A 25,561-nucleotide genomic window follows, 5' to 3' on the forward strand; every position below is an offset into this window, starting at 1 on the left:
ATCTCCAAATCTTCAATAATCCAATAATTTTAGTGTGTCTGGATTATAAATTTAAATATGTTATTGAACACGAAACTATGAGTATAGTTTTTAGAGTGTATATCAAGCTAAGTAAAATGTTAAAATTGTTATTTCTAATAGTTAACATTACGCCTCTTGGTTTTCATGTAACTAATTAAAGTAAGTACTTAGTAAGATTGTTTTTCAGAATGATTGTTGACATCGTATGATACAAGCATAGAAAACAAAATCAGAACCATCATCTCCCAAGAAAATAATGCATCTAATCGAAAACATGTTTACCACCGAAAAACATGGTAGTCTTTTATTCCTAATTCAGCAAAAAAAACAATACTAGTGTTTACCCATACTCATTTGACATGTTTGTTTTACGTAGGGATGATACGAATTTGCCGTTTGAGACATATTATGATTCTTCAGTTTCCAAAAGTAGTGTAACAGATGCTGACAGGTATTATTGTCTCTAATGGGTATTTTTCGTGCTTTGAATATTAACATGTCAACATTGACTGAACAACCATAGTTTTCAACAATCGACATGGAAGAACGGATCATATTACGATTACGTTCACTGTTTCTCATGGGATTAATAGTTGTCTGTCCACAAGTTTTGTTATAACCGATGATGGTAAAAGCCTAAGTGAAACAATTGTCCTAACTTATTTTCCTTAATTGAGTTCGCTCTTGAGTGTCTTTGGTTTATCATCTGACTTTTGATCACTCTGAAACTTATCATCGTAGGTTTTTGTCATCACTGGAAATGTCCATGGAGGTAATCTTAGTTAAACTAATACTATGCACTCGTGTCCTTGAAATTGTTTTTTTACTGGAATGACTGGTTACATACAATTCCTATTTACGTAGAAAATAGGTCGTTATGATTATCATATATTTTCTTGTAGTGTAAATAAGTTTATGACATTTCCAATAAGTGTCGCTACATCATCAATGTTGAGCGTACCGATACTGAATGGACTACGACATAAAAAGGGTTCACTTCATGCCGGAACAACTCACATTTAACTAAATGCATAACTATAGATCTTTATAACTTTGCAGAGCCACCCAAACGCAGAAGTCACTTCGGTTCAAATTAATCAGTAAATGATCTAGTTCCGCATGGTTGGTAGTAATTATTGTTAACTGATGGTTAAATTCAACTGAATCAAAGGTAAGTATTGTAGGTTTTTGTACAGCTTGCTACGACAATAAGGCCAAATAAAAAAATAGGTCTGGTTCATGTAACCCGACCGACCCTAATAATTACCGCCGACCCTAACACTTTTTATTGCGATATTTTTTCGTCAATAAAGTTTTTCCCATTTTTTCGAAAATCCGCCAAAAATCCGATCGTAAACGTGCGCCGACAACGATATTTCTATTCCGCGCCTATTTAGTATTACCGTTCGGGTTACCTCCCTTGATACAAGATGGCGGCGTGTGTCGGTTCTTCAAACGTGATCGCAATTAAACTATTAAAATGCTATCACCACGGCGAGCGCCAGCTCATGAAAGCAGTCCAAAATGTTTGCACGTCTGATCAAATATTCCACGAGATACATGGTGCTGTAGATGTTAGCATAGCACAGAGGGTGACTAAAAGGCAAAGGGTACATAAAAAGCTAGTCTATAAGTTAGGATTACAAAGGATAAATGGTTAAAATGGTTATATAGCAAGCAGCAAGCACAAGACATGTACAATTACCACATGATGAAAGAAAAATTCACTATCTAAACAATATGTCGAGCCCATGCAAAAAAAAAAAAAAAAAAAAAAAAAAAAAAATAATATATATATATATATATATATATATAATAATCCCTACCCCCCTAGCTTTTTTTAACAACGTTACCTGAACCAGACTATTTTTTATTTGGCCTCATGTATTGGTTCTTTTAGGAAGAATCACAAAACGAAGTTTTGCTTTAATCAGCTGTTAATATTTTGTTTTCGATAGATAACGCAACTAGTTTGATCGAAAGTTATTCAGCCTACACTTACCCATAAAATTTTAATAACTTTACAGTAAGTCGTCACCCTATCCGATTTATCGGTTAAATTGTTATGCTTACGGTGTTAACATATAGGATACGTGTTTGTTTAATTTTAAGTTAGCAATTTAGTTTACTAGAACAAAAAAGCTTTTTTTGACGAATGTCTTTGACACGAGTGAAATATTTCCTATGTCCATGAAGTGAAATACATTGCATCTTACGCTGAAACAACCACATTAAAATTTAGAAAAAAAACATGTCATTAATTGAAAATGATCGTTAAATGACAATATATTTGTAAACTGCTCCAACGCTTGGCAAAATTATGTCTTCGCAGCAATGTCAGCATTTACTTTCGTTTCTTAAAGAGAATCCTACTTAAATGTCAGAGATAGCGAAGTTTTAAACAGTGATGCAAAATCATTAGATATTTAATAGACGAAACAGTAAAGAAAATTAGGATCAGAATTGATAAATCTGCTACGAGTCGTTTTAAATTGCAATCAGATATGTTTAACGTCAAAATAATATTCTGATTGCTGGTTTGAGATATCAATCGAGAAAAACGAACAAAAAAGACAAATTATCATATTAAAGCCATATGTAATAAAAAAACGACCAGAAACATTGCCTTAATTTTTTTATGCAATTTCAAAATGTATTTGCTACAGATTTGAAGAATTCGTTCAACAATCATTGCTCTCTGGAAAAACGGTTTCAAGTATAAGCGAGTCTTGATCACCTCTTGATCATTTACTAGGTTTTCTATGTTGAAGATGTGATTTCAATAAAGGTACATGAGAAACTGACGAGTACCTTTTTTACGACACATTTCTCAATTAATAAATGCAAACTAGGAGACAAGCCCCGTGGACAAAATAAGAACGCTGCTTAATTGAGCAAAGCCAAGCCCAAGCGACAATGCCCCAGTGGCATATATATTATTGCAAGTCTCTCAACATGTTTAGTACATTGTTTTTGTAGTCTTAATCTATTAATGATACATCTTCAACCTCAAAATTCGAACAAACTCGTCGTTGTCCGGTTAACGCAGTGGGTAGCGCACTCGCTCCTCACCTAGGCGACCCAAGTTCGATTCCAGGCTTAGGCGCGTGTGGGTTTGGTTTGTGGTTCCTCCGGGTTCTCCGGCTTCCCCGACATCACAAAATTACACTCTCGCGTAAAATCGGACCAACGAGAGTGATTAATGTAACGTTGCATTAACTTGTTTCGTTGTAAAATAAATATGTTTAAACTTACAAACTTGCTTAAAAATTATGATATATGCCACCTTCATGACTGGTCACTTATTCCTGTTGGAAGCATGAATAACAATGCATGTCACGCCGAAAAGATTGCCTAAAAAATATCTGTCTAAAATTCTTCCTCTCATGTGGAATTGTATACATTATTTATTTAGACATCAATCAGCAAACATGCACATCGTTTTTTACACTTCCGGAATAATTCATATCGCTCTTATTTGTAATTTCCTCCCGTGCTTTAGAAATGTTGCATGATACTTAATTCAAGTTATTAAATCAACAAAACATTTTTAATTCTACGCACAAATCCTTTTGAAAACAAATTTGGAAGATGAACGACGTAGATGGAATAATGTTTGAAGTAAAAAAACCCTCAAAACAACACAGCAGTATTTTACTTATTGTTTGAACAAATGTGTTTTTACAATCTATATCCGATAAGATAGAAAGGTTTAGATGAAGACCGAGGCGTTCCGATTGTTACGATCAACTCAACTTTAACATTTGTCTTATCGCATTCAGGTCACATACAATAAATTGCAGGGATCTTTAAAAGACAAAACACATGACAACGATATTAATGGTTAGTAATGCATAAAACAACACTTTTCAACTAAAAATTATGTTGAATTGAATCAACGTATACAAATAAACAATACAAGCTTTATTGAAATAAAAACGAAGACACTTATATGTATGTTCGGAAGTTAGACTTCTAGTTCTTTGCAACCTGCATTTGCCAAGCTTTAAATATCGCGTTTATCCAGTGGGGTACGCACCGAAATAAGAGGTATATTTAGAATATAAATCACTCGAAACCAGTTATAATTGCTGATTTTGATACAAAGCCTTACACATATATGTTATTGTAATAATATGTTCCTATTGGCTATCAGATTTGGTGTCTCTATATGTTAAAATGATCTTATCAAAGCATGCTATTTGTATTGTATTTTAACATTGTGTTTTGTTTACCAAATGATTTTTTGAGTTTGCAAAATCTATGTTAAATCTGGGTCTGATACAGTTTACCGAAAATGCAATATTTATCTAACAAACTAGTATGGTCTTCTTGAGTAGTTTTTGGATACAAATTAACGTCTTCAAACATATCAGTCGTTCCGCATCTGATCTAACAGCATTGAGTACAATTATGGTGATCTGACTGATAATAAAAAAAAAGTTTACAAAATGATATAAAGAACACTTTTATCAAAAAATGTTTTTCCTTTCTGTTCAATTGAACTTGAACATAGGTAATGTTTTACGAATTAAACTGTTTTATCTGGTCTGCTTTTCGAAGGAAAAAGTCTGAGCCAGGTTCAGATAATTAATTCACTTTCATTTTTATTAGTTTTAATGCTTATTGTAACCTGTTGTTTACGTCACAAATTATTCCAGGACAAACGTTCGCTATGGATAACTGCTATGGAATAAAGCAAATGTAAACTATTTTCATCCTTTTATGTTAGCCTGGTATCTGGAAGTATATATTAAAATTTAAATATAAATATAAGGCCATGAAATGATGACTGCACAGCGACATATCGTTAATTTAGTTGATGAAAGTCTTTCAGGTTATTTTTGTTTATGTATATTTTCATTAATATTTAATTAAATCTGCTTTTGAAAAAATACATCACTGCGTAATATTTAGCTAAACAAGTTTTTTCAAAATAAACGTCAAGTTGATTGCTAATAATAAACAAAAGGTCTTTGGCTTGAAAACTAGCGTCCTAGAATCGAATCCTTTCATCACAATCCATAACGAAATAAGACTGTTTTGCCATCTATATATTTACATTTCCCTGTCTTTTGTGCATCAATCAAACTAAAGCTCTTATTTTAACCTTGCTAGATATCGGTTCTCTTCTCTTTAGATAGGTTGAAAATAATTCTGTCAAGTGACCTAGTTTTCGTTGGATTCAAATTACTTAATTTGTTTTACACGTAATAGAGTGACTCCAGGGACATGCTGTTTGAACAATGGCATACGCTTAAGAACAATACACGCAAGTCTATGACATTTAAAAGCCGACGAGGTGCACTTAATCTATGCCACATAGGGATGGAAATTATTTGCAAAAATATCGCATTATATGACGTTATTACAGCAGCGTGTGCCATTTTTAGGATTAGTATATTGCAGACTGAGATTAAACGGTCGAGGTTTTTGTCCTTATAAGATACTAAATCAATAGAATGTGGTTGGTGGAACCCTTACAGCAGAACGCTAGGTTGATGTGCTATTGAAGCACACGGTTATTTCTAACTAGGCATTCATGCTTACATCGTCACACTTTTCAACCAAGACGATTCAAATTCGTTCCGGTGGAGGGAGCGAGTGCATCACATACGATATTGAAGTTTATGACGAATTAAGTAAATATGTGAGTTTGAATAGGTGTAGATAAGACTATATGGATGTATACTACTCAAAGAGTTCAAATTTATTTGTAAGGCTCAATTATTGTCATATACGTTTTGTACTCGTAAACTGAACGCAAACATCAGTTTCAAATAATTGTATGTATCTTCTCCGTAAATTGTGGTATTCAATGTCTGGCAGGGTTGATAGAGACATTCAAATTGCCCTGCCCCAAGTCAAAAACATCCCACAGAATGTTCCGGTCATAGAACTACAAACATATCTTTTTACGTACGCTTGTGATGAATGAACTTGATTGCAGCGAGCGCAAACTCTTCTCTGTAAATAAAATGAATCGTTCTTGATAAACGTCATCAAAGTGCATCTGGCTCTCCAATAATTATTCGAAAAATGATAAAAATTTCGAGTAAACAACCTTGTTTTTTCAGGAAGCATTTCGAGTTGAGGTAATGAATGATTTTACGGACCAAAATGGCTCCTATCAATATTTTCTGATGTCATCACATACTCGGTCAAGACATTGAATCACCGTAAACGAATTCAAATCTTAAATTGTTATTTTCATGTATTACTTTCGCCACACTTTTAGAGCTGTATACTCTTTTTTAGGATGAGTTATTTAACTCCATGTATATATTTAAGTGCCCTTTTAAAAGAGCTTCAGTACTGGTTTTTATCCAAGAAACATGCCAAGAGTTAGTCATAAAAGGCTTCAGCTGTATTCACAATCGAGCTAAAATAAGCTTAATAGAATTTCAAATAGACGCGCACCTTGTTTGCGTTTTTTTGAAGAAGAAGTGAGCCTGATCGTTTGAATGTAACGCGCACTTTCGTCCGCGGTAATTTTACATTTAAGAACTATTTAAAGCAAAACATGAATTATCAATGCATTACCAATACACTTATCATTATTGCACCCAAAACAAAATGCATCTACCATAGACTAGAAAAAAGGAGCTTTTCTTCGTATTAGACAGAATCTGTCTTTAAAACATTAGGACTGACATGTTAAGATATGTTATAGAAAAATTGTAACACAAACACAGTGTTCATTATTTAAGTAAAGAGTTGAACTGCGTACGAATTTTGCTTAACTGTGCAGTTCAAATCACTGCTGGTTATTGCGTTCCGCAATAATTGCCCAACCATTATATCGTGATAGGAGATTATGGGCCTCTGATTAAGCTAAGATGTTAAAGAATAAGCGAGAATACAAAAATGTGAACCTGCTGTTTCCTTTGTGAATAAAAGTAAAATGTACAACTGAATTCATCTCCAGAACATATTTGCTATATACCTACCATAATCATAAAAATGAATCAGACTTGCAGGACAGTCGATGCAGTGTCTTATAAATAACTATATTTATTTTTTTCAATGACTTTGTTTGAGTTATGCAATATTATGGTTTTTATGATTATCCTCTCTTATGTTAGTCATTGACATATTCATCTTTACCCGAAAAACACGACTTATGCGTAGAATTAAAACAAAAACATATAACAATTTAGATACCCAAACAATTGCACCTACTATGTTAATATTACGTCAGGTAATAATACAAAATACTTCGTACGTACATCGTAGGTCATTTAAATATATTTGTTATAAATACTTAAGACATATTATTCCTAGCTTTATCAGGTCACCAGAGGTGATGGGCGTAGATAGATACTAGACCCTTTCATGTTGTAACAATTCAGGAAGTTCTGTGATCGCTCTGGATGTAACATTAACAGTTTTCACTGGGATGTGTCTTGCACGACAGGAAGAACATTTTATTCCGACAAAATAATTCTGTCTCTATACAGCATTTCTATCCACTTTTATGCACTGCATCATTGTCCTTTCAAACCTAACAGTTTACTTTCAAACTGACATGAATGAGATTGTAATGATATTGAATTATATATTCTCAAATGCTTCTCAGATGACATTTCTGGTGACAACAATCACAAACGAACTCGCTAAATGTGATGTATACTTGCCATTATCCGAGTAAAATGGAACATTCTGGAAGTAAAGGTGATTTGGTATGATAGTTATTATAATGTTCAAGGTTTGAAGAAAATAATCGGACAACACATTCACTAATCGTGTTAGTGATGGTGTTAAACACATAACAACTTTGACGCTGCCCTTTTCATCAATTGTCAACAGTATGCTATGTAAATGATAGACAATAATGCTGAAATAGCTGGAATGCTTTGTTTATATTTATCATCTTATTAACCGAAACATACCAATATTTATGCAAAAAGCTACAGAAACATGCTCAGTAGCAAAAAGTTTAAACATAAACCCGGTTTAGTGGCAATGGGCAAACGCCAAAGACATAGAACACAAAATCATAAACAAGAAACATAGAACAGTACAAAACTCTACAAACAGCACAGTGCATAAATACTATATATATATATATATATAAAATAAGTGGTATGTTTATCAAGAATTGTTAGGTACCTTGGAACGGTCAGTAGTAAAATGTAAATTTACTAGAGGTTCATAAACTCATTATACTTCCAGTATCAAACATATTTTTTCAGGCATGTTAATTCATAGATGTTTATCATAGTTGTACATTATACTATAATTATAGCGTAAAAATTGCATATCAAGTTTAGTAAATTAATTGTCGTATTAATACCTGTCATTGTTCATTTTTTCCTCTCGGTATCCACGTCACTGTAGTAACCTATATGCAATTTCATAATTATTGACAAAATTGTATGAAACAAGCATATGTAGCATATTCTGAAATGTCTTCCTCGAGTATTTATGTCCAATGTAAAACATATACCGTTGAAGAACATGTACACTTTGCCAGACTGATATCCCTAGTTACACAACATAATAATGGTGTTTATCCATACTTGGCTGATATGTGTGTTATATGTGGAAGAGGTGATGATACATATTAACGATTTGAGACATGTTATGATTCTCCCGTTCTCTAAGATAATGTGAAGAACAGATACTGACAGTAGTTATTGTGTCGAAACGGTGTTTTTGTGTCTGGAAAATATAAACATGTCACCAATTAACTGAATTACCATAGTTTTCAACAAACCGAATCAAAGCACATCAAAATAATATTGCGTTAATGTCGACTGTTTCTCGTGTGTTGAATAGTTGTCAGACGATAAGTGTATTCATTACCCATGATATATGTGTTCATGTTAACTGAACGTTAAACAATTATCGTATTTAATGTCTTTTTCCTCTAGCTTGGCGTTGGTTTATGATTTGGCATTTAATAAGTAAGCCAATATACTATCAATAGTAGGTATTGTTGACTCCTGGAAATGTCCAGCGAGTTTCTGTTTCATTATACAGTTTTTTTAAATTGATAAAACAATCATCGTTTTCCTGAAATTTGTTGGCTAAATGAAACTCTTATCTAGAGTCATTGTAATTTTTCTATATTTGTCTGTTAATTTGTTCATAACATTTGGATTAAGTTTCTCTACATCGTTTTTTAAATACGAGAACACATATTGATCAAACAATGTACACACAAAAACGATTCATATTTTATTTTATTTTAACAATAACGGATAAAAATGACCGAACCAAAAAGTTGACCAGTTTTGAATCATTGGCAAAAGTACATCGCCATATTAACCATTTTCATGCTTATATTATTATAATAACTCTATTTATAAACTAACATTTTCCTGACTTCCCTATCTTTTGTGCATCAATCATATATGAAAATGGAAACTATTACAAGTGACCTTATTTGGAGAGACGCAATCTGGTTAAAACGAATTTGAGTGACTGCAGGGAATGGACTACGATCGATGACATATATCTATGAACAAACCACGCAAGTCAATGAAAATTAAAGACTGACGCTGTACCCTCAATTTTTTCCAAGTAATGGGAATTTTTTCAAAAGCTGTCATAATTTATTGCGAAATTTCAACAGCTGACCGTGATATGCCATGTTTAATTGTTTCCAGGTTTTTCACATGGAATGCGGATATATAATGGTCTACGATGATGTCCCGATGAAATATGAGAGCCATAATTTTTTGTTGGCGGTAGCGTTACAGCACCACCTATGAGGTAATGAATCAATATGTAATTATGTCTGCACAATCACGCTGATGTCGTCACCTTTTTACAGCAAGATGGTGCGAATTATTATCCGGTGTAGGCAGAATTGTGGAAAACGTTCAATAAGCATAGTTATAAAGTATCTGACTGGTTTTGGACCTGTATGAATTTGAATAGGTTTAAAAATAATATAGAACGTCGAATTATCGTTTTCATAACCATGATGTGTGATGCAGTGTACTCGCTCCATTTATTCAATAATTTTATCCAAAACAGCCTATAAAAATAATTGCAAACGTATGAGTACACACATAATGTATTCATACATATAAAACAACGCAATTTAATCTGCATGGTAACACAGACAGTCAAATATTAACTTTAGTTTCAATGTCTAAATGAATGGCACACAGATCAAATGCCGAAGCTAAGATGAAAATAGAAGAGTTTAAAGAACACGAGAGTGTCTTTGACATCTCAATATATTTATCATAGACATAAAATTATATCAATATAAGCATGTTTATACTTTGCACTTAATGTACAGTCTGATAAAATATTTATGCGAAAAGCTACAGAAACAAGCTCAGCAGCAAAAAGTTTAAACATTAACCCGGTCTATGTTTAAAGTTAAATTGTTCTTCAAAACAGGGCAAATCAACTAAAGGAAACTAAATGAAAATTAATGCAGCCTGTTTCTGTAGCTTTTCATATAAATATTGATAAAAAATAAAATATTATTTGTTTTTTAAAGTAACAATCAACTTTTAAAATAATAATTGTCCTTATGAAGTTTATTTGAACAGATATTGGGCTTATTTTAAGTTTTACATTTTAACCGCAGGACCACGCTGTTTACCAACAGCGATCATTATGTTCCACTATTCTCCTCCGTAAGCGATTTAAATAGTTTAATAGCAAACCTGTATATTTTTGCTAATTTCAGAGCTTTGATTTGTTTATGATCTTTATGTTTTACAAACCAAATTGGTTTTAGCTAATATCAATACAAATTAAGTACACATACTGAAAGACAGCTTTTAGTAACTGTTGAACTAAATTCGACGTCAGTTAGAGACCTAAATATGCTTGTTGAAATTGTTTTAGCTTTTAAATTACAGAAAATGTTCTTAAAAAAGGTTAAACATAAAAAAGATGCGAACAACCCCTATATACGAATAAAAGAAGGCGTACAAACGATAAAGTCGGAAATTGGTTTGAAAGATCGTGATTCTTTCCGGAAGACAGATAAATTGTAGTTGTGTACTGTCAATCCCTATGATCGGCGCGTTTGTAAATAAATGTAATTAAGATACTATATTGGAACGACCTTTACCACTGTCTTTGTTCTGACTAGACATACGCCTGCTTTATTTCATGTTAAAAGAGTATAACAGTTAAATATCAAAGCACTGAGTATTTTTAAGGCAATAATAAACCAAACCAGAAAAGTAAGCGACTGTTCCTCGTCTGCTCGACTTTCTGAAGAACAATGTTAATGATGATGAAATAAAGGGGTGCGGACAGCATGCCGCCTTTCATACCATACCCTTGGGGGCTCGTCAGGATGGTAAGGTACTTTTAAACCAGATCACTGAACTGTTCTGTAGACGCTATGGTATACGCTTGGTATGCCCGTTGACTCAATAGTATTTTGATATCATGTAGAATTGTAAAACTTTCAGGTATCAAGTTAATACCGAAAATGTTATTAAAAAAATCAGATAACTAATTTATTTGGCCTTTCAAGACTATCCGATGTTCGACTTGAGTCCAAATAAAGAGCAAAATTACAAATAACAATACCCGTTTTAGAATATTTTCACTTTTGAATGTTGTATATATTAGAATAGATTAGCTAGCAATACATTTTTAAATTATTCGAGATTTGTATAGGTCACTTGTCATCAACATAAAACACTATAACGAAAACAGCTTTGACAGATCTAGCTTAAAAGTAAGTCAGATTCCTTACACAGCGTTGTATATGGGTTCCCAGATGAGCGCTCTGGGGAGCTCTATTCGTCTGAAGCTTAGTACGGTCTTACAAAGCACCTTTTATAAGACAGGAACATATATTAGAATTATATATTAATATAAATATACCTGCCTTGAGGAATCAACAGTATTTAACAACAGTTGTTTTGCTGACATCTCAAGTAAATCTGTTTTGCAATACCTATTTGGATGGTACATTACATACAGATGCATGTAGAAATAAGTATCCTTCTGTAAAGATTCTTCATAGATCAATCAAATCTTATTTTGGGTACAGTTATATGTGCATTTGTTTTCCCCGAGACATTTGTTTTCAATTCATAAAGTCCCAACAAAAGAAATGTTTTTGCTCTTTAGTAATCACCCAGTTCGTCCATCCGTCAATCTGATTTTAAAATCACCAAAGATATTAACTTCAAACTAAGTACATATGTACACAGTATCAATACGTTGTTTTATGACCAGGTATATCATTTAATTTGTTTTGATTTTTTAAAACACAAATGTGTTTTCTATGTATAAATTGCATTATGTAAAAATTACACAGGGTTTTCATGGCGAATTTTTTCTCCAGAACTTTTAAAAAAGGCAAATATCGAATCCTCATTTATCTCTCACTGTCAATAAACCAATCAGAAGAACAACCGGAAGCATGAAATATGAGATCTTTGAAAAAGATGGCTAAATCAGGTTTCTCGTACAAACAAGAGAATTCAATTACTGATATTACAAAGGGGACTGTGATGTCGTAGAAAACTGACGAGCATTTAAGACAAATGACTTAGAGCTGTCAGATTTTCCAATGAAAATATTAGTGAGCAGGTACAAATGTCCAATTATAATTGCCAAAGCCTATGGTTTTATGGTGGAATTTCAGCCGTTTTTATTACAATTTGATGTTGTTGTTTTAATACCTATCTTCATTTGTTTTAAAGTTATACTCCTATTCAAAATCAATACAAACACTTGTACAACAAACATATATTTTGAGCGATAAACCTTTAACTACTTTCTAAATAATGCATTTAAGGAAAATATAAATAACTGATAATAAGATTGTAACCGTGTATTTACTAGCTTAAAACGCACAAATAATAAATGGTTGGTGAGTGCTAAAATATTTAGTGCGATCTACTATCTTCTCATAAGGTACAAATACCTTGTTGTCTACATTTTCTTTTTCAAATTCAACTCGGCATCCTTCATGATAACCATTTATTTCGATATGTATTCATTTTTTGGGGGGTTATTAAAACAATTCTTATTTGTGGTACTTTTTCCGGAGTAGGAGTGCACATTCAGTAAGGCATATAAATTATTGTTTGTTTTACTAACCCAACTGACCCTTCTCCCTCCCGACGGTACACTTTTTGATTGCATTTTGTTTTATATGTGGGTTCAGTGTATTCACTTATTAAATAAATAAATTCATTTGATTGCTCTTGTTCAATTTGACTTCAGATGTAAAGTTGTTTACAATGATATATAACAGAATCCCGGATATGCCAAAAAGATATTAACAAAATTAATGCTTACTTAACTATGAAAAGTGTTTTGGTGATTAAAGTGGAAATCGTTTCTTTTAAAAACACACAAGTGCGGGATAAAACAATGCCTATTTGTAATTCTTTTTTAAAACCACCCACAAATATTGTTAATGAGTTAATAAATAAGTTCAATATCAAACATGCAAATATTTCTCTGAAATGCATTTTCTAGGGTTAATAAAAAGGTGTTGATGCTTTAATCAGAATTCTCCGATTCTGAAACATTTACCAAGAAGGTGCAGCCTGGTAATAATTATTTGGTGATAAGCTTTCATATTGTTTGGAACTCTTTTGTCGTAAAGAATGAATATTGATGTGAAAATACTGTAGGATTATGATATTTATGTTGCATTTCAAGGTTGGTTAATTAACAACTTTCATTTAAAATAGCTTCAAGAGAGATAATATTGTTTTGTTTGAATCATTAGTGTATTGGCAAGCGGTTTTAGAATGATTGAAAATTACATATAGCCGAAAATAATAGTAATTGATTATTGAGTCCGTACATAATTTCAGAAAATATTTATTGTTGAAAAGCTGAGTCATCCGAACCTGTAACACGGTTTAATTATTACAATAACAACTCATTTCAGCGCTAGCCGGATTCTAAATTTCTACTAGTCGTTTGATACTGCTGATCAGATATCGTCTCGTCGAAATAACTACTTTTGCCGCTGGTCCGACATAAACGATGAAAAGTGCGGGTATAATAATTGCCTCTTTTATGTGTTATGCGTATTGTACATGCCAGTCTAAAATGTGACTTGAAATTCGACAAATTTTAATTACCGGTTCCCACAAAACATTTGTATTTGACACATAAGCATACTCACAGTATCGAAATACATTTTCGTAACGAAATTTCAACAAATATCTGGTGAAATGTTTACTAGTGAACTTTTCACAATATCTTAACATACCACAACATGATGCAGAGGATAAAGAGTTCATGTTGAAGATTGATTGGACCTCAAAACTAAAAACATATTCAATTCGTAAGCGTCTAATTTATTAGCAATACTCGCCCATTTGGTTTTGTGAAAGGACCTTTAAGTTGTATTTTAAAGCAGAATTTGACAAATAAAGTAGTTTAAAAATGTCAAATTTACGCCGTTTCCTTTGTTTCAAAAAGGAATACGCTATACACATAAAATAGAAACGCAAGTAAGATGTCGATTTAAGAAGATCGACAGTCTTATTATGCTATGTAACATTTACAATATGTGTATCATGATGTCATCTATTTTTGTTTTTGGTAACTATTTCAGCTTAATTATTAAACATATTTTTGTGAAGATTCAATCCTTTAAAATTATGTATGTCTGTATTAGAACCAACTATTTACTGATCTCTACCAGGTGCATTGGTTATAAAGAATCGGGTTTGTACAAATGTTGTACAGTACGTCTCGTCATTCTCTTTATTTCCATTTTGTTCGAAAAACAAAACTTCGAATGAAACTGCATTTTATTTGTGATGAAAGAAAACAAGGTAACGTTATATACCGATGGCTATTGAATATCAAAGCCCAAGCAGGATCTAACGTAAATACTTTTAGTCACATTAAAAGCATCGCAGTTGGCCATGTAGAGTTTCCCTAGCAGCAATTACAAGAGAGGTAAGCAATATAACAGTTGGTTAAACATAGATGGAAAGCCATTAAAACTGTACCAAATTTATGCTTTTGATTACATTGATTGCGATAAGACTCAACATCCATTAGGTACTGGAGCATTATCACATTCATCCGCAGCTTTGTTTCAACTGCACGGCTGGAAATACAAAAACGGTCATCATGCGCTCAGGCCATCGTTCAATTTTGTGAAAAGATAATAAGTGAGCTTATATTCCGCTGATAACTTTCCGAAATACCAATCAAGATTCTGTTTACATATAATGTCACAAAGGCAGTGTGTACACCAAGATTAAGTTGACTTTAGTGCGTTTTTGCCGTTTGAGATTCATTGTTATCCCCCTGTTCTCTAAGATAAATTGAATAGCAGATTCTGACAGGCATTGTTGTTTCTAATGGCTGTTATTCGTGCTTGGAATATAAACATGTCAACATGTATGCCTCCTAAGTTAATAACCAGGGCTTCCAACAAACACAATCAAAGCACATCGAATAAAGTATGCTTATGTCGAATGTTTCTCGGTGTCTAAATGGTTTTCTATATTTTATTGATAGACGACTAAATAATGTAGATTAAAACTGTACATATAACAGTTGTCGCAATAGTCTTGTCTGTCATTGGTTTGTGATTTTATTTTGATCATTAAACCGCTAAACTATAGTAACATTTTACTACAAGAAATGGCAATGGAAGCTCTGTGCACGGGTTATTTCCTTACAGTGGCTGTGAAAAGGTTCCAATACATCGCTGTACATGCACACGTATTATTACCCAAATGAGGACACCAAAAGTATCCAGAAGTATCCAAATATTATGAACAACAGTGCGATCCAATCTGTATGGATAACACTGGCAGTTTTATATTGCTGCAATCCCCGAAATTCCGTGAATGCTCTGCATAAAACAGTAACAGCTTTCCCTGGGGTGCTCTTTGCATGAAAGGAAGATTATCCTTCGGCAATAAATAAGCAGGCTTGTTTGTTTTAGTTTTATGACATTTGAGCAAATGTGTAAATGATGGAAAAGTATTACGAGAATGCAATATCGCTGTGATTGCTTAATTATATTCTAACGTTGTTTTTCCGATTATTGTGTTAACAAACTCCTGACTTTTGCCGTCTAAACTAGCTCAGCTTCAAGCCTTCCGATATTGAACGAGAAATTGTTGTTATAATTCATTAAAATAGACGAAATGTGGCCACATGTTCCACGATGTCTGAATATTTGCTAAAGACTCATTGTACATATTATTGAAATAATGCACCTCGTTACAGAACACACCTGTAGCATATTGAATAAACAATAAATACATTGAACACGAACAGTTTATTCATTAATGTAAATATTTCAACACAACATATAAAGGCGCAAAGGAACATATTAAGCAAAGGGTAAACCTAATTAGTTAACTAATCAACAGGTGCATAAAAATTGTGATATTTGAGAAAATTAGATTGAAAAATAGTATATAGATGTCAAAATATTTACAAAAAAATGCGAATCGAGAAGAAAAGAGCCATATCCGATCCGGTGTTATTCTTACTTAAATAAAACGATGTTTTTAGTTATTTGTTACATTTTGAGTTTATTTTTCATGTAAGGATGGCCCGAAACCAATCAACCAGATTACGTTAAACTAAGAATTAATTTGACATGGCGTAATTGAAACGTCTGCTATTAAACAGACGTCAACATCTTTAGTAAAAAATATAAAAGCATTACGGCATCTGAAAGCAGTAAATATATCCCAACCAGATGACCCACACAAAGCCAAGCGCCTGTCGATATATCTTCTGATTGTCTGCCGCCTATTCCGAACAAGCCGTGATGGGGCAAGGATTAAACTGCTTCCACGTTCCCCAAGGGACACTGTGACACGCACAGAAGTCATTGCAGGGATTTTAATCTCGAGTGTTTCCTCTTATGGAAAAAAACAATTCCCTTGCATTATGAATAATGCAAACTTGTAGATATTGTATTCGGATAAATATCTCTGTTTTATGTCAATACCTGCATTCAGTCTTAGGACTTTATGCAGACTGCGATAAGTTCTTATTAATGGCATAATCAATCAATGTAATTAACGTTGGAGATATGCTATTTCATCGACATAAGTAAAGTATCCCAATCTACAATTATTTTGATGATAATAATAAAAAACACATCTTCTATCTTCATTTGTTTTCAATACACTCTTAACCACGAAAATAAAATTCGCATATTGCAGAATGATGTCTCTTTTATCTTGTGATATACACTGTAGCTTTTTCTCGTATTCGTTTCACTACGCAATAAACTGTTTCGTTTTCCTTGTAATGTCATTTGTAAATGATATGCACTCCTTTTTAAGTAATAAAAGCATCGGTATCTGTCAGACCATATTATTTGTTGTAATTTGCAGACAATAATGTCTGGACGAAAATAAAGCTATGTGAAAAGGTAAAAAATAAAACCTGATACATCAAACTTCAAGTCGGTAATGTTGTATTTTGAGAGAGTAAGCGGTCTACAACCTCTGGTGTAGAACAAAATAGGACAGATGCAATGCTTAAACAAATCACCTTTCACATCACTCCGAGGCGGGTGGAAAATGAGCTACCGCTGTATAACATTGGGCCACCATTGCTCCAAGTTAATCTGTTTAGTAAATTCAATCATATTTCTGTGATATAACACGCGATACGCGTTTGAAAAGATGAAATCATCTATGCGCTCATCGATTCTCATGGATAATTGAACTGATTAAATACACTGCGTTATAAAGAGAACGTATTGAAATTTCTATGTAACACATTACCTCATCCCAATGAAATGGATGTTTCATTTAAGAAAATATGCCCAACGTACATTCGATCTATTTCATCGTTGTTTTAACACATTAATATGAATCTAATTTGATGGGCGTAGCTTTCAGATTATACATAATCTTCGGAGCCTAAGCATTGTAATATAGTTTGATGGTTGTTTTCCGCGTCTAACACAAAGTCTTGAAGTTAGGAACTTACTTCAAACGAAACTAATTGATAGGATACACACAAGCACGTCATATAAAAAACTTAATTTCCATAAATTGGTTTGCATGTTGGTCACACGGGGTTTATAGCTACTATGATTTAAAATTTACAACATAATCTGCTTACTGATAATATGGGAAAATTTCGTTTGGTTAAAAACTTGGCAAGAACGTATTTTGTTAGAAAAAGCGTTTAAATAGAATTAAAGCATTTTACAATAATACACATTGAACCAAGCCACTTGCAGCCAAGTCTGAAAACACCTGCTAAACGTTACTTTACCAAAGAGCTGTATAAATGTACAATAAATACACATTTATTAAAATAGATATTTGGCAGAATAGCTAAAACCTATTTTATTTAACGCACATATAAAACATCATATTCCAACATAAAATGCGGTGCTTTTATATAAATGATCAACTGAAACGAACCAAAACGAAATAACATCTTTAAATGATTCTCTCCGATAACTCAATTCTTTACTTCGTATATATGAGATACAACGGTTTTCCAAGCTAACCAATGTTTTCAGTCGAAGCCAATTGCTGCTATTAGAAGGGTAAAAAAGGAACCATCACCTTTTATTGGTAGTCAATGTTATACGAGCGCACCAGTTTACGGATCATCTGATACGTTAAAAAAATCATTCAGAAGGAAGTTTTTATTTATTATGTTTATATTCAAGGTAGCCTATTGTTTAGGACGCACATATTTTTAATTAAACGAGGTTTGGTCAATGGAATGCAAACATTATAACTATTCCATTCCGAAAATTGAAGAAGAGACCTTCCAGTGCATGTAGAAACTACTAATAAATTTAAACAAAATGCGAACTGTCAATCAGCCTTAAAGGTTAACTTGTTGTGTCAAGAATAATATATTCTCACTAAATATAATTCTTTAACGCACATAAAAAAAAACGCATTTTCGTCCAAATATCGATTTCAGCAAACAATTTTAGAAACAATTAATTGTGAAAGAAACTTCAAGAGAATTTCATATCATAAAGAATAAACGCTTCGTTTGTACAGAGGGAGGTACATGAGCTTCATGGAATTGAATATTTTCATCGCAATCCATAACGTAATTGGATTGCTTTGGTTTCTGTAAGTTAACATTTGCTGGGACTCTATCTTTTGTGCATCAATCAAGAAACCTAAAGCTCCCCCATTAACCTTGCCAAATATCGCTTCATTCTCCATTAGACCTATTTTCGGAAAGACATATTACAGAGGAAAGGAATGATTCATTTTGGCAAATACATTTTCCCGAGAGCTAAAATTACAAATCTAGTTATCACGTAGTAAAGAGTTGGTATTTTGTTGCAGCAATGTCTGCAAGGACATCAAATATGTTAGATTCATGGCATATTAATAATACTCTTAATCCGGTTTCTGTTTTCGGTGCGAAAAGGCGAGTCCGACTCGAGGGCACGTACGGTAGCCGGTAAATAGGCTTGCCGAGTTACCGGCATCGCAGATTGCCCATGCGTTAAATATTTCGATTTGTTTTCGATAACGTAGACAACTCATTCATGTTTCGTTCTATGCTGACGTCGAAAAGCTTATCTAAAATGCGCTTTTTGAAAATGATTTTTTTTATTTGGCTCTTTTTTTTTAAACATTTTGTTAGAATAAATAACAAACAAATTAGAATGGTGCTTTGTTTACCCTGACTTATCTTGCATGGAAATTATAAGCACGTAACTATTCAATTGAACTGCCTTTTCCGGATTGCAAGAAATATATGAACAAACAACAAAAGCCGAGGAGGTACAATTTTGTTACTGAGCAAAAATATCGCGAAAGGCGATTGTATAATGGTCTGAGCAGCCCTGCGCTCGTTTAGTAAAGGCTTATTGTCGCTCACGTAAGCAAAGTGTTTTGTTCTTTTACCCCTTCTATATTGTGCAAAATGGGAACCAAATCGAAAACGTTAGTGGGTGTGAGCAACTGTGATATGTGTCCAAATATTAGTATATATTCAAGCTTATATTAACAAACCGATGCCCCCTTTTAAAAAATAAATAAAGATAAAATAATGTTTTAATGGATAGTTGAACTTCCGATTTCAACTATCCGATAAGTGTGTGTATTCTATTCACGCTTTAATCAAATATGCTTTCATTTAATTGTGAAACTTTTTAAATGAACCTACACTATCAAAACCAACTACTTTTTTATAAATCATATATACCACAAATACTACATCCAATAAAAATAATTTACAGACTTTTATTGAACATATTCATCACGTAAATTCCATCAATTTCCCATCGTTATTTAGGCACCAAAATGGGGATTCAATATGATGGGCATACTATTGGGATACCGAATCATCTTAGGGTTTTAGGGTTTATGGTAAAGTATTTGCCCGATTGACCAATCACGACAAGCGGAATTATAAAATACAATGTATAGGTTTAATGCATGCTCTTTTTGCTTATTTTTCAAATTAACAAATATTGCAGAAATTTGGCCAGCACTATCTTTGTCCGCATAACTGTTTTATGATATCAATAATAAATTAAGTAGACCCTAGTTCTTTTGAAGCCAATATTCGTTGTAGAATTATCAAGGTAAAATTTGTCACACAAAGCAAATATCACGGTCCGGACAATTAAAGAAGAACAACAGAAAATATACTTTACAATAACATTTTCAACAAGAAGCATATGTCACGTAACCAAAACTTGGTCAACCTGAACCTCAAGATAAAAACAATCCAGCTCAATGAAAAATAGAGGAGAAAAAGGGATATTTTTCTTGGAAATATGTCAAACAGCTTATACGTATGATTCCCAATTTACGACATCCTAAATCAAACTGCTTACCGGCAAGGGGCAACTTTTGGTTTGATTTAAGAACTTGGCTGACATATCTAGGAGAAAACTCATTTTGATGTAAAAGTTTGCTAATGGAAGCTTAGTTGGCGCCATTTGCAGCCAAATCTGCAAAAGTTTGCAATACGTTGCTGTACAAGAAAACGCTTTTTGAATGAGGTATGTCAACCAGAAAAAATTTGTTTCTTTCTGAAAAATTACGTCACCAATTTCCACGTTTAAAATTGTATTTAGATTAAACAGGATTTATTTAGATAATCAATCCAAGATCAAGTATACACACATTAAGCATAATCAAACCAGTTCATCGCAACCTTAATACGATGGAAAATGCATTATGATAGTCGAAATGTATTGACAGATTAAAAAAAGCTTAAAGCTTTTACAATGTCATGATTCTGTCGTTCTCAAAAGCTGCATTATTGAAGTATGAAATTATGTAAATAATAGGTAATATACATGTAACGAGGATATGAACTGTAGTAATTGAAAGAGAACGGGTGATTTGGGAAACGCGAGAAATGATGTGTCAAGAAGCAGATATGTGTTTATAAGTCCATGTTTATTAAATTATGTGTACTCCATCTGCTAAAAATATCCTTTTCATTATAATTGTGTGCATTATCTTAACGTTTTTTTTTTATCTAATTGCGGCAGGCCTATGGTGCACTTCTATTTTATTGATAAATATTCTAAGTCAGGAAATTAACCGACATGTTTCGGTCTTAGAACAACAAAATATCACCAGACCACGGTCTGGATTGAGATGACTTAATTTAAAAGGCATATTTTCTTTGTGATTGAACTAAACATTTCATGATAACCCTTACCAGAGTGAACCTGGCGTTCCAATAAATATATAGATATAAGAATTATTTTGACATCGTTTTGTCGGGAATCATTTCGAGTATTGGCATAAATACTATAAAGAATTTAACAGGGGGTGAAATATCTCTGATTATTGTTTTTGAATTCATCATCACTTTATCATGGTACCAAATTCCTAAACCTCAAAAGCCATGTGTGTATATTCTGCACGTTTATGCTATGTGTAACCAAACAAAAATCAAGCAGTTGCAAATAACCTTCAAAATCAAGAATTTCCACTTGCTACAATTATACGATAATAATTTATCAAAAATTCCATACTGATAGCCATTCGAAGACATTACTGTTTTTCATGAATCTAATTAGGATATACATGTTTGAATTTTTTACGAATGAACGGTTTCTGCTTATTCGTACAACCCTCGAAGCGTATCCTTTCACTATGGTACTTGTAATACTTGAACAACAATCCATGGATTCAGTAGAGCTAAAACTAACGCAATGTAAACCACAGGAACGAAGCTGGCAGTCAGAAAATAAATTGTGACCTTTAATAAAGAGACGACACTCGCCTCTAGTTTGGGAATATCTAATGCTGACACTATTTTTTTGCTGGGAAGTTACACGCTTATATCTTAAAATGCAATATTAAAGCGTGGAAATAAGCATAAAATGATGTATTTAGGTACACAAGAACAAAAAACAACTATTTTAGAACATAATACTGAACTTCTTATTAGAAGGAGTATGTTTATAAAACAGCGGGACTTACATGTTCGAGTTTTATTAAAATATGCCTCAAGAACATCAACGCGTATTTATAATCAGACACATATAATTAATGGATTTTAGTACGAAATCAGATGTTGTAGCAATCCCAGAGGCTTCGAAATCGATGCAAGACAGCAAAAACATTCCCTGGTGTGCTGCTTGAACGACAGAATGAAATATTTTAATTCGGCAGGCATTATTTTCCAAGATAAACATATCAGAGACATTGTAATACTGAATAAAAATAGTTTAGTAATCGCTTCTATGTTGTTTGTGCCTCTTCGGCTGATACTTATAAAATCTGATAATAAACAATGCTTCCTTTTGTGTGTGCTTCTGGTTAGTGTTAAATGTGATGATTTTATTTTCATTCCAAAGCACGATCAATATGTCTATCTAAAGTTTTGGCGTTGAACCGCGTTACCCAGCGGGCAATAGTCACTACCACACATTGCTTTGTCTTATTTCCAAACCAGTCATTTTACAATTAAAGAACCTGACAATTTGTTATGATGTAACGTCAGATATTTCAAAACTCGACAGCTTAAAATATTTTTGTGCAGATACTGCCGGACATAACGAATTTACTGCCTTGTTATGCTAGTACAAAATTGTCATAGACATGCGCAGCAATAAGATTAGCATAGTTTCTTGATACATGGGTTATACGTTATGTTGAGATATGATGTGCCAATATAAAGTCGGAACATACATTGATCGATTGCTGTATTTTTGAGTTGTTTTTTTGTGAAACATACTTCATCTTAAGTGGCTCTTTGGTTTTCATGAAGGTTTTACACAAAGATAAAACACAATTACGATATTTAACTTCGCTATACATTGCATGCCTTATTCGTTTCGAACAGTAAAGCATGTTGTGGTTGTCACCGCTTTAGAACAGGAGTTAACAGGACAACTAAATCGGTTTTGACAGCCCAACATCAAAGCCATGCAAACCGAATTATATGGGATATACGTAGTTGAGCTAAGATGACATAAAAAGATGTCTGATTTCTGCGCATGTCTGTAATTCTTTTATTTATTGAATTTATACAAATACAACAAATATTCTGCGACCATTGGCTTTCGGCAAATCACATGTCTTAACAGGCACCAACTATCTCTTCAAATTAATTACATATGAATTGTTTTTACCATCGCCGGCTAGTAATTTTATCAACGAGCTTGCCATGTGTGATTACCGAAATTACCATATGATGCTGATCACCTACCCGTTATTATGACCTTTACAAAAATAAATGAGAGGATATACTAAGAGGTTATGGTCTTAGTAATAGCTCTGTATGTAACATGTTTTATATAAACCATTGTTCTTTCTTAATTGTTAGTTATTTTTATGTTAAAAACGGCTCTTTGACTACATTTGAACCAGTGTGTAAATATAAAAGTCTTATAGTTTTTTTCATTGCCTGCAACACATCTGAACCATTCACACAGCGCTCATAGCAGAAGCGGCTTTCTGGCCTAATAATTTACATAGTAAAAAATAAGCTTATTGTGTAACAAAGTTGTGATATTTTATGTATTTGGAATACATCCGTTTAAGCTTGAAGTACTATCAATTGAGCACTATTTCAAAGTGTTCCGTAACGACTTCCCTCGGTTGCCAAAAGAAACAGTCGTTTATTTCATGTCTAGTCGTTTTTTGAAGCTTAATATGCGATGAATAACTAAACTTTATTTAAATTTGCGGGATGTTTTACTGATATATATTAAAAAATGTTTTTGTCTTTTAAAAGTCCGGTAGCTTTACCACTGTCACCATTTGTAGGCAATATAACTTCTCTTAGAATCACTATCCTACGTAGAAATACATATAGTACCCTTTATGTTAATCTAAATTAACTACCTTTTAAGTACAACCGGTCATAATCTAAAATACTCTAAATATAAATTAAGAACTAATGCTTATATAAATGGCTAAAATGGTTAAATTCATAAGGACTATCAAAATTACAAACATTCTTGAACTCAAACATAACAAATATCTCCCAGCCAATAGGACGTTGTTGTCGGTTGCTTTAGAGTAAAACTCAAATTTCAGCAAACTAAAATTTACTCTGTGAATAACATTAATGTTTCGTTGTAACCTTTTAGAATGATTCTGGTTTTTCAACAAAAAGTAACAAACATTGTCGGTAAACAACGTTATTTTATTATGAAGTATTGCAATGACAGTCTATAAAAGCTTTTAACGGATAAAAATACCTAATATTCATATTTGCTGATGTAATAACACACTCGCTGAAGACATTATATTGACACCGTTACTCATTATTTTTACCATCACTTTTAAATTTTTGTTCTTTATTGTTTTTACTACTGCCACAATTCTTTAGCCTTATTATGCCTTGCTAGGAAGAGTTATTTAACATTGGATATTTAACAGTTCCTGGATAATTCTTATTTGAACCGAATTTCTGATATTCTTGTGTGACTCCCGATACTTTCACAGATGCCTAAGAATGGTAAGGGTAAACTGTTAACTAGGAATCTTGGGAACTACTGGGTAGCCTTTGGGTCAAATGGCTTATTTAGCGGGCATTAAATATAACTCCTCATCAATTATGAATGAAATGATTTAACTGTGATTTACTAAACATTAGAGTTCCAGTAATGGATTAACAACTTGACTCATAAGGATGCCGATACTTCCACATGAAGATGTCGCAATTAGTATACAGTGTTGCTGGTGTCAACAGAACATTGCGTTACATTTTGTAAATATTTAAATGATTTTAGCTTAGGGTAATGACGAAATGCACATGAAAGATTAATTGACTCGTTTTCAATGTTGATTCGTAGATACGAAAGAATGGAGAAGACGGTTATAAAATATGTTTGTGGTCATGTGTGTTAACTGGTTTTAACTGCCCTTTCTATATAGTTCATGCTTTATTCTATTGAAATGACAAGTGTGAGGAATCAATCGTAAATCGTATACTATAAACATACCCCAAATGAATAGGTCTTGTTGCAGCCAATATTTGTAATAATATCGGTTTAGTGTCACTATTTTTTTGTGTTTCGAGAGCATCCTTCAGTAAAAATATCTCCGTTTGGAAACCTCATCTTGAGTGGAAAAATATCAATATCAAAATAAATGGAACTGTTATTCCCTTGCAAGTAGGCCAAACGGGGCTAATACATATGATTCCCAATTTACGACCA

The sequence above is a fragment of the Mya arenaria genome, chromosome 7, assembly GCF_026914265.1.
Source record: "Mya arenaria isolate MELC-2E11 chromosome 7, ASM2691426v1".
Classification (NCBI taxonomy): Eukaryota; Metazoa; Mollusca; class Bivalvia; order Myida; family Myidae; genus Mya; species Mya arenaria.